Source organism: Meriones unguiculatus, chromosome 1 (assembly GCF_030254825.1).
Source record: "Meriones unguiculatus strain TT.TT164.6M chromosome 1, Bangor_MerUng_6.1, whole genome shotgun sequence".
In the NCBI taxonomy this organism is placed as follows: Eukaryota; Metazoa; Chordata; class Mammalia; order Rodentia; family Muridae; genus Meriones; species Meriones unguiculatus.
The window spans coordinates 186,677,739-186,688,803 of NC_083349.1; the positions used below are offsets into that span (position 1 = coordinate 186,677,739).

Consider the following 11,065-nt stretch of genomic DNA (forward strand, 5'->3'; position numbering starts at 1 on the left):
TTGCTGTGACTTCTCCCCAGGCCTGGTATTCTTAGGCATGTTCTTAGAGTAAGCCTCCTAGGTCAGATTTTAGGGGTAAAATGACAGACAATGATCGGATGCCCTCTTTCTAGTCTATGCAGCATTGACCCAGGCATCCTATCAGCCTGCTGAGGAACTGTCTCATCTCTGCTTTATGGGGAATGGGAGACGGTTGTAGCACAGAGTGGTGAGTGCTTTCTCAGGGTTCAGGTTTACTTTCTAAAGCTGGGATCTGAACCCGAATCTATCTGGTTCCACAGATCACATTCCTATCCATTTTTGGTATGGAGTCTTTCATACAATACCAGCTGATCTCAACTGTGTTGAGTGTTGCACAAAGGCAGGGTCCCGAGTTCAAGTCTGGATGGAGCTTTGTAAGTGACAGAGCTCCCACTGTTACAGCCTGAGGTGGCACTGGAGGACATGCCAGTCCTCCTTACCTAGCTGTCAATGCTTGACCTCGGACATGGCTTTGCGTTAGCAACTGGGAAGCCTTACTTCCTAGCTTCCCTTTGCAACCTCTTCTCAGCCACCTCCAAGGCTGGAAGTGAGCAATGAGATTGTCTTCAGGGCCTGATGGTACATCTATACGTAAGACTAGAGTAGGAAAATCTCCAAACACTATTGTCCTTCAGCTACAATGGTGAAAGGTTACGGGATCTCTCTGGATACAAAATCCATTAGTGCTCATGCCCTCCTATAGAAAGGCATAGTGTTCCTATATAATTTGTCACTTTTTCCCATAAACTTCAAATCATCACTAGGTACTTACAATACCGTATACTCCAGGAGGGCTTGTTATGTCATAATAACAAGAAAATGTCTGTATACACACATGATAGCCATGATGTTACTTTTTAAACTTTTGTAATGCTTTCATCCTGGTTGGCTGAATCCACAGATACTGATCCCATGGATATGGAGTTGACATGCTCATTTCTCAGATGACCATATCCCAGAACCCGTATTTAGTGGTCACCTGGTTTACTATGTACTTCACGGGTGTCCACGGGACACTGTGTGCCATGCTCAACTAATGTTGCTGCCTAAGGGTGTTGGAGGCCTGGACAGGAGCAGATATTTGAATGTCCGCCATTTGCTCTTACTTTTCTAACCAATTGGAGCTGACATCATTGCCTCTGGCAAGTGGGGACATATGGCTGCCTTGGTTAGATTATGCACTCCATTGAAATTTGAAAGCCATGAATTACTAACCTGGTATCTTGACCCTGAGTAACCTTAGGAGGGTTCCATGATGATAGTGGATAGGCCTGGATAGGGTGATCTAGATAGTATCATCCCACAGTGACATCTTACGTAGTGATCTTTGCACTTGCTGTTGATATATACATATGTGAATCTGGGTGACTATGTGACAAAATCTAGTATCACTTTGTTGTATATTTTCCTATCTTTCAGTGGTCCTGGCAGGACTGTCCTCAAGGACCAGGCTCAAACCCATTCACGGGATTAGAATATTAATAAACTAATTTTTTTTGTCAGCAGTGTTGTTCTGCAGTGTACATGTTAAATCATCTAATCCTTTAATAAGGTTTGATAATATAGGAATCCAGAGGCGATGAGATTGATGGAAGCATTTGGTTCACAGGTCTAAGGTCTTAACTACCAAGATCTGTGGCCAGAGCTTAGGCTGGAATATTTGTTATTCCACAGGTCAGAGCCCAGAAGTGAAGGCTGAAACAGTCTGGCCAGGCTTTGATTTCTTTCCGAAAATAACAAGTGCTCTGAAGAAAGATAGGGTAATGATTTCTCAGATGTGACCCCTGAGTGGGCCAAGAGTGCTAGCAGTCCCTTGGAACTTGTTAAAATTCCAATTGTCTGGTCCTATGTCCACTTGCTAAGTCAGGAATTCTGGGGGTGGTAACTTCGCTACATGATACACTCAGAAAACAATGAAATCAAAGAGATGGGAAGTTCTGGGCCCATTTCTGCTTGCCTCTAGGGGGCCACAAATGTATTTTTTCCCCTTGTTTTTCAAGGAGATGAGTCTAAGCTACATCTGGGGTTGCCCAAGTGGGCTCTGGAGTCTTTGGAGAAAGAGGGAGAGCAGAGACAGAGTTCTGTAAACATTTAGCTTCATGACTCTGAAACCCCGGCCCGGCCCCCATCCTGAGATATTGAAAGACCGAAAAGCTCACCACCCCCCATTCCCTGTTCCTAAGAACATGCATCACTCTGAGCTCAGTTTCTACCTTTTCAGCGTGAGGACATTCCAGCAGTGCTCACTGAATCTGTTGAACATGGAGTATCTGGCTCAGTGTCATTGGTTTCTTATATCTGTCTCTCTTAACAGGACCTTTAAAAAATACTCTTCTAAAATTGTGCCTAAGGTGTTATTTTGAGGGCTATATATTCTCCCCCACCCCTTTCCTTGTCGAATGAATGTAAATTCCAGACAGTCAGGATTGTATCACTCTGCAGTGCTGTGTCCTCAGTGCCAGGTACAGGTGCACGGCAGTAGGAGAGTCTTGAACACGTAACTGCTGAAAGGAAAGATGCCTGAGAGGATGAGTGGATGGCTTTGCGGACAGATAAGCCACCTGCTCCCCGGGGCTTGCTTCTGTTTCGGGGAAGTAGTGTGAGGTGGCTGTTCACAGCGGTGCAGTCAGCTCACCCTCGGCCCCTGGCTCTCCTCCTCACGAACCATGTGCATCAGACAGGTTTCTTAGCCTCATCATGTCCATTTCTAGATATGTTAGATGAGGCTATTTCTGCAGGAAAGATTACTAAGAACATTACATGAACTAGTAGGTGCAGAACACATAAAAGAGTTCCTGATATATACTAAGAGCTCCAGAACCCTTCTCTGTATTGGCTTTGGGAGCTGAAAGAGCTCTGTCATTCTTACAGTTGTCTGACCTCCGTTCCCAGCTTTACTAATCCTGTCTCACAGCATGCCTGAATCTGTGGAACATGTTCTGAGGGTGATTTATTTTAGTTTCAGAAAAAAAAAGTATTTATGTCAATTAACTGATGTTACTTTCAGGGGCTTCTCTCTCATTCACAATAGAAGGCACATGGCTCAAAGGAAAAGCTTCCATTATTGTTATTGATAAAATAGTAACAGAAGTAATGACACTCATTTATAGAGCCTTTTCTGTGTGGTAGATATTGAATACTTTAGTGGCCAAGGGATTACTTGAGGCAGGAGATATCATCTACTGAGATAGTGAATGGTTTTAGTATCTGGCTTTCCTTCTGGGTTTACCGAGGCCAGGTTTGGCTTACTTCATTAACTGATACCATATTGGTGTTAGCATGGCGGATAAATATGTATGCAGCATTTCTGCTCAATTGAATTAATTGCTTTATTTTAGGAGGCTCAATTCTTTTTTTTAAATTTGTTTTTTATTAATTATAGTTTATTCACCTTGTATCCCAGCTGTAGCCCCCTCCCTTGACCCCTCCCAATCCCACTCTCCCTCCCTCTTCTCCTCCCATGCTCCTCCTTCAGTCCACTGATAGGGGAGTTCCTCTTCCCCTTCCATCTGACCCTAGTTTATCAGGTCTCATCAGGGCTGGCTGCGTTGTCTTCCTCTGTGGCCTGGTAAGGCTGCTCCCCCCTCAGGGAGAGCGGCCACCGAGTTTATCAAAGAGCCAGTCACTGAGTTCATGTCAGAGATAGTCCCTGCCCCCATTACTAGGGAACCCACTTGGACACTGAGCTGCCGTGGGCTAATTCTGTGCAGGAGTTCTAGGTTATCTCCACCCATGGTGCTTGGTTGGAATATCAGTCTCAGAAAAGACCCCTGTGCCCAGATCTTTTGGGTCTGTTGTTCTCCTTGAGGAGCTCCTGTCCCCACCAGGTCATTCTATCTCCCCCTTCTTTCATAAGTTTCCCTGCACTCTGCTCAAAGTTTGGCTATGAGTCTCAGCATCTGCTGAGATATCCTGTAGGGTATTGTTGATCAGAGGCCCTCTGTGGTAGGCTCCTGTCCTGTTGCCTGTTTTCTCCCTCTTTTGATTCTTTTGGAATTTAAAGATACCTACAATTTTGAGGTTTTTTCTTTTTAAAATCTCATTCTCACACTTTTCTTCTTCCTCTCCTTACCTTTCTATTTCTGACCTTTTCATATTATCTCATTCATTCATCCGTCCATTCACAGATTCCAGCTGCTGTCTTCTTAGTCTAAAACCAAACATGTAGCTTCGAGCTCTCCAGCTGCACCTGCGCCTGAAAGCTCCTCGGGAGCTTGGCTCATATGCAAATCTACTTGTCCTCACATGTTGGAACCTTTGCCTTTTGGTAGTAAACTGTCCCTTTGTTCACAAGGAAATGGACTTTGCTTTTATTGCAACTCCCATTTTCATAGCATTTGGGCACAAATTACAAAATATACCTGGTAAAAATCTGAATCACTACAGGGCTTGGCAATCCAGGAAGAAGAGGAGTTTCCTTTGCGTATCTTCAGATGGACAGGTGATTGATTAAGCATTACTGCAATCATTGAACAAGCTACCTTTACTTCACTCCTGAGAGCCTTCAGCTACAGGGCATTACGTCAGCCAGCAGTCTGGGGGAATTCTCTTCTTTTCATACCACCTAGAGAAGTAGTAAGACAGAGAGGTCTGAGTCTTAGAGTAGGTAGGTGCCAGATCAGTATTCCCAAGGACAACTATAGGAATGAGATTGTTTCTGGGAGCAGAGAATTCATGGGGCCAAGCTTTCTTCTATGCATGGGAAATACTAGTGATGTGTTTAGCTAGACAAAAGAATATTCCATGCCGTATTTAAGCTGGAAGTTTTTTGTTTTCACTCTTTTTAAAATATTTTTATTTTTTGAGAATTTCAGACAATTTATAATCTTCCAACTTTTCCAACTCTTTCCGGATGCCCCCACCTCCCTACCCACCAAAATTCACTTTCTTTTTGTCTCTTAGAAATCCAAAAACAAACAAAACAAACTACCATCCCCATAAAAAACCCCATGGAGTTCGGTTTGTGTTAGCTTACTATTCCTGAGCATGAGGCATGCTCTAAAGCATGGTTGATGTCCCCAGTGTCACTTCATTGGGAAAAAAAAATGATTTTTTTTCTCTCCTACCAGCTATCAATTTCAAATAGCTTCTTGGCTAAAGGGTTAGACTTTGTGACTTCTTCTCCTCTGTGTTGGGATTTGGTCTGGTCTGAACTTGTATAGGCCTTGAGCACGCTGTCATAGTTTCTGTGAGTTCATATATGCACCAATCCCATTGTGTCTGAAAAACTCTGCTTACTTGAAATTGCTCAACACTTCTGTCTCTTATAATCTTTCTGCCTCCTTTCTGTCTCTTATAATCTTGATAGATCCCTGAGCCTTGAGGGGAGGGTTGCGAGAGAGACTTCCCACTTAGGGATGAGTAGTCCGTGGTCTCTCATTACTGTAAGGAACAGACCTGATAGGATGAACTAAGACACACACACAGATTATATGATGTTATGTATGTAATAGTATATTATAACATATAATGGGACATACATAATACATACATTTGGGATTTATTCCATTGGTTTACAGACTGTAGTCGAAGAAGTCCAACAATGGCTCGCTCTTAATGGAAAGGCCAGTAATCTAAGAATTATATGTCAACAATCCCAACTCGTGCTGAAGTCCCAGGGAGGTCCTAGAGGGCTACCAATTTTCTGTCCATGTTGGAATCCTGAAGAAGTGGGTTCTAATACCACCGAAGGGATGGCTCAGGATAGATGAATTTACCAGGCAGAGTGAGGGCAAGCAGAAAGAAAACACAAACTTCCTTATCCGATGTCCTTCTATACGGGCTGCTACCAGGTTATATGGGCCCAGAGTTAGGTTATATGGGTCTTCTGACCTCAAATGATCTAAGCAAGAAAGTCTCTCTCAGTGCATGCAGCTGCTTGGGTTTTAGTTACTTCCAAATGTGGGTGAGTTGACAGGCAAGATTAGCCACTCACCCTCTTCACATTGACTCTATGTTAATTACCATCCACTGCAGGATAAACCTTCTCCAGGAAGCAGTGAGTGATTGCCAGATCTAAGGGTGGAACAATATAGCATTAGCAGTTGTTTTATTGCTATGTTCATTTAGCAAAATAATAGTAGTAGCTTTCCCCCTAGAGCCCATGACCTATTATCAGGGCTTTTGAGGACGTTCTAGTAAAATGTAGACTTGAAAGAAGATGGATTAAAAAAAAGCTCTTGAGAAAAAAAGAAGGACTAATTTTGGTTGTCTATGTAAGTAATTGCCAAATGTAAAAGTGATGCCATCTGACATGTTTAAAAGCAAAGCACACAAACCAACACAAAAAACCCCCAGCCCTCCCAAACCTGTCTAACAGAAGCACAATCCGGTCCACTTCATAACTTACTGACAGATTCTCTGAGTGGAGATCATGAACATCTCTTTATGATAAATATCCCATGTATTTTTACATTTTATACTATGTGTGTAAGTATTTTGTTTACATGTATGGATGTGTGCAGTATGTGTGCCTGGGGTCTTCAGAGGCCAGAAAGGAATGTGAAATCTCTTGGAACTGTAGCTACAGATGACTGTGAGCTACCATGTGGGTGCTGGGAACTGAACTAAGGTCCTCTAGAAGAGCAGCAACTTCTCTTAACTGTTGAGCCGCCTCTTCAGCTCAGAAGAAATAAAACTATAGTTTTCATGCTGATGTGAAACATGAGGGCTTTATCTTCCTTGTCTTAGCAACCCCACTCCCCAGCATAATTTCTAGCCCAGAGTTTGTGCCCAATAAGCATTTGGATAAATATCCTGGAAGGTGCTTCTTGAAGTTGGCAATCAGTTGTGCGGAGTTGGAAGAAGGTATTGTTGGTGGTATGGCAAAACTATCAAAGAAATAAATCTCCTTATTCAGCAGTAAGTGGTCAGACAATGTGCTAAAAAAGTGTCTTTCTGGATTGAAAGAACCACAGAGTGGGCAGAATAGCCTGGAGCCTTTCTATTTGGCAGAAGGTGCCCAGGAACAGGGCATCAAAACGAAGAGCCATCAGGCTGTCTTGACTGTCTTCACAGTCATTTCTGGCATACTTGGATCACAGATAGCAATCAAAGCCACGTGGCCCTTGATTTTCTCATCTGCAAATTGGGACAGGGGCATTTACCAGATGTCTGTGTCAATGGAAAATTGTGGCTGGAGGCCATCTGTCTAGTGCCAGAAGCCATTCAAGAACAGCCATAAAGTGAGTTGAGCACTCTCCAGCTTGCCCCAGAGGCCAGACTTGTACACAATAGAGCCGTCTTCTGAACACTGGCAATAGTCCAGACCATGTGGCCAATTCAATCACCATTTGGTTAGGGGTATGTGATTTCCCTTCCATAATGCCTGGCTGTAATGTCCAATTATTTGAGGTGTGACTATACAGGAAATCTCAACCACTAAATCCATTTTTAGATAAGGACCCGCCATGCAGCTGTCAGCCATATTTGTAGATGATGGCTGGGAACCTGAGGAGATGAGATACGGTCTGGATCTAGCTGCTGTTTTGATAAGGGCAGCAGGACCCGTTCTTTTCTTGGAGAAGTAGAAACTGGCAAAGCTTGAAGGGCTCCCTGCTATGCATGGATTTGGGGAACAAAAATGTCAAAGGAAATTCATTGAAATAGTCTCTTGATTGGAATCTGGTGATATAGTTAGTGTGGATGGGAGATTCTACACTAAGCTACTATACTTATTTGTTGTTATGGTTACTTTGTTTCCATTTGAAAGAAGAAGAAACCCTTACTGGGAGATCTTTAACAACTGGCCCAGTTCTAACTCTACAAAGTATTTCACTATCCACTGCAGCCTTCTTCATTGGAAAACTACACCATAGAGTGAAATAACATTCACTTTCTGGAGATGTGAGCTTAGCCCTCTTAGCATGAAAAGTAATGCAGGCAATTTCTCAGAGACAGCAATGGGGTTTAATATTTTGTTTGTGGATTTACTCATTTTGTCTTGGAGTCCATTATCCTAGCTGGAACTTAGGTAATTTCACATATTTAAAAATGTGATATCATAATACTTCTTTCAAATAAGCAGTGGTTCTTAACTATAGAGTCTCACAAATTGTATTGACTATCTCCCAAGAAAAACATACATATAATATTTTACATGAGAGATATATGGACACTCTTTAAAATTACCCTGGCCTACCTACCTCTGTACTTCTGTACCTCTGTACCTTCAAAAAACCTTTCTCCATAAATATGATTCTTGACAAATTTCCAGCCCCATACAATTTTCACAGTCTAGGGATGATTATTAAACCTGTGGCTATCAGTTTTTGTAATCTCTAGCTCGCTAATATTTACATTGGTAGCAAATCTTATATTAGAAAGTCATTTGGAGTTTTGTCTATCCAGCACTAATTTCCTACTTAGAGGGTATTAATAATTTCCATTCTGCTAATTGTTATATTTCTAAGGTGTGACTATATGGTATAGTTTATATATTTTGGTTCAATATTTGTTTCTGAAAATTGTAGATAAAATGTTTGGAAATGAATATTAAACAACAGAACAAAATTTTATTGAAAAGAATATGTATTTTCCCATTATGTATAATTATTCTAGATTTTGTTATATCTTTTGTTAAATTAAAAATGTTTCCCTCTAGTTTATTTTTCTAAGGATTATTTTTAAAATTATAAAGATATATTAAACTTAATAAAATTTACTTTATACATTAAAATAATGTATATTTCTCTTATGATTTATCAGTATGGTGATTTACATTGATAAGCCTTCTAAGAGAAAACTGTTCTTGAATTTCTGAGGTAAAGCCTACATATTGTGATATATGACCCTCGCTCAATCATGGTTTATTATTAGTTAATACACTATAGTATCATACAAAATAACATGTAGGATTTTTGAATCTATGTTTAGAAGTTAAATGTTGTATAGTTTTCTGAAACTGAAATCATCTAGTTTCAGAATCTAGTTTATATTAGTTTTTGTTTGAAAACTTCCTGTCAGCCATTTTTGGTCATAATTATGGCATTATATTGTTAGAGCTTCTAAAATATTGAAGTTAGTTTAGAAATTTCTTTTAATTAGTAAACTTAATGTTTTCATATTCATTATAATTTCTGTATTATTAGAACTTACCATCTTCTGTTTCCTGTTTTCTGTATTTTAAAAATATCCTTTTCTTATTTTCTATAGAGATGTCCAAAATTATATAGCTTAAAGAGAAATCATTCTATTTCTGAATTTCTGTGGGGACTCCCTTACTTTAAGGTTGTGCTGAGGTCTCTGTTAAAGTTGTCTGTCCTCTTCCAGTTGAGCATTCCTCATATATAAAAATCCCCAGTCCAAAATGTCCACAGATCGCAAACTTTTTGAATGTTGATGACACCACAACTGAAAAGTGTCATACCTGAAATCATGTGACAGATTAGTACACTGCAAATATTACCTCAGGGTGTGTGTACGACGTAGCTGTGCGTGGAGGAATTTGGATTTCATACCAAGGTAGTTTGTCATGTATGCCAGTGTCCTAAAATCTGAGAAGAATCTGAAATTTGAAAGGCTTCTGGCCCCACACACCTCAGATGAGGCCGGCTGGGCCTCGTGTACCTCTTTGTACAGTAGTAGCGACAGGACAATTGAGTGGCCTTTTGAGTTCCTCTAGGACCACAGAAAATAGAATTAGATACAAAATATAATTAATGTAATTTTTTCTTTGAAATTGTGCAAGCCTGCTGCTGTTTTGTTCTGGAGGAATTTTCCTTTCCCGGTTTTAAGAATGTTTCTGTAATAAACTCGATGCAGGGAGTGTTAGCCTTTTGTTCTAGCATTTCTTGCAGCATCCTCCCAAGCAGTGCTTTCCATCTAACTACTTCCTCCAGGAGCAATTTTAACGAGGGCTTTTGTAGGCCCCAAGGTATTTTTGTTGTGCTACAGTGTTTGAATGACAGCTCGGCCTGCTTTAAAGAGACAGGTTCAGTGTTCAGTGTTCACTTTAATATTTTACAAAGGTTTCCTCTTCGTCTGAATCTGTCCTTTCACTGTGAGGAAGTACACAGCCGAAGCAAGCGGTTATTCATATTGCATTGCAGAGCTCGTTATGCAGGGCCTGTACAGAGACAGATAAGAAAACATTCCTAATGTCATGGCATTGGAATACGACAACCAAGATATGAGCAACAACTTGGGAAACGCCAGCCTGCTTCCTCCTTAGGAGTCCGAGGCTCCTAGAGAGAGCCAGTTCGTTTTACACACACGGAAACCCAGACAAGAACAGTTACGTGGCGTTTTAAGGGGATCCAGAGCATTGAGCGAACTTACATCTCCTGGAGCCAAGCCAGGCCTGATGGGTGGGAAGTTCTCCGCAAGGCCCCCATGACACCACCACCTGCTAGGTTGTGGCACACAGTCCCTACAGCAGGTTTTCTCATCACGCTCAGCTCAGAGGAGTTCCAGTGCGGGCTGGTAATCTGCGCAGGGGCGAGTCTTCTCTGGTGACTTATTACGTGGCCAGTGTTTCGCCTCAAGACCTGCCCTGGACCCGACCACCCGTTAGAGGCGTAGCTTGTAAGTTCGCTAGGAGAAGTGTTCATGGGAGTTAGCCTGCTCTTGGTTTCACGTGAGGCACAGAGAGAAGCCCTTCTCGCGGTGGGGCCAGCAGAGTCATGCAGCCCTTTGCCATCATGTCAACAACACAGAAAGGGGGAACTGATCGTTTCTAGGCCAGGAGGTCCGGTGGGTCACAGAATTCTTTCCCTGGCCATGGGGCCGTTTCAGTGGGATCATGATGAAAGAACGGGCTAAGAGAGAGCGAGCCGGGAGGTGAGGCCAGCAAATGAGCATGCGTCTGGGGAGAGGAAGGCTCCCCGTGAAAGGCTTTAGTGTCTCGGCTCTGTGGCTAAAGGGAGAAGGAAGGCTCTTTCTCCGGGCACTGGAGCTTGAACCCCAGGCTTATCCATGCAAGTGCTCTGTCACAGAGCTCTGTCCTTTAGCAAAGGCTTTAAAGGTGGAGGCTGTCAGGACCAGACCCAGAATGTATTAGATCATTATGGGGCACCATGGAAGGCAAAACAGCAAAGTCCCTGGA

At 42.1% G+C, this 11,065-nt stretch overlaps 1 long non-coding RNA gene across 1 annotated transcript; it reads right to left on the minus strand.

The window, feature by feature from the left end:
• Positions 1-9,953: 9,953 nt before the first annotated feature.
• LOC132652389 (uncharacterized) lies at positions 9,954-10,519 on the minus strand. Its single transcript, XR_009589908.1, has 2 exons — positions 10,300-10,519; positions 9,954-10,087 (listed from the first exon to the last, which is right to left on the minus strand). It is a non-coding gene; the product is annotated as an uncharacterized LOC132652389 (long non-coding RNA).
• Positions 10,520-11,065: the final 546 nt, after the last annotated feature.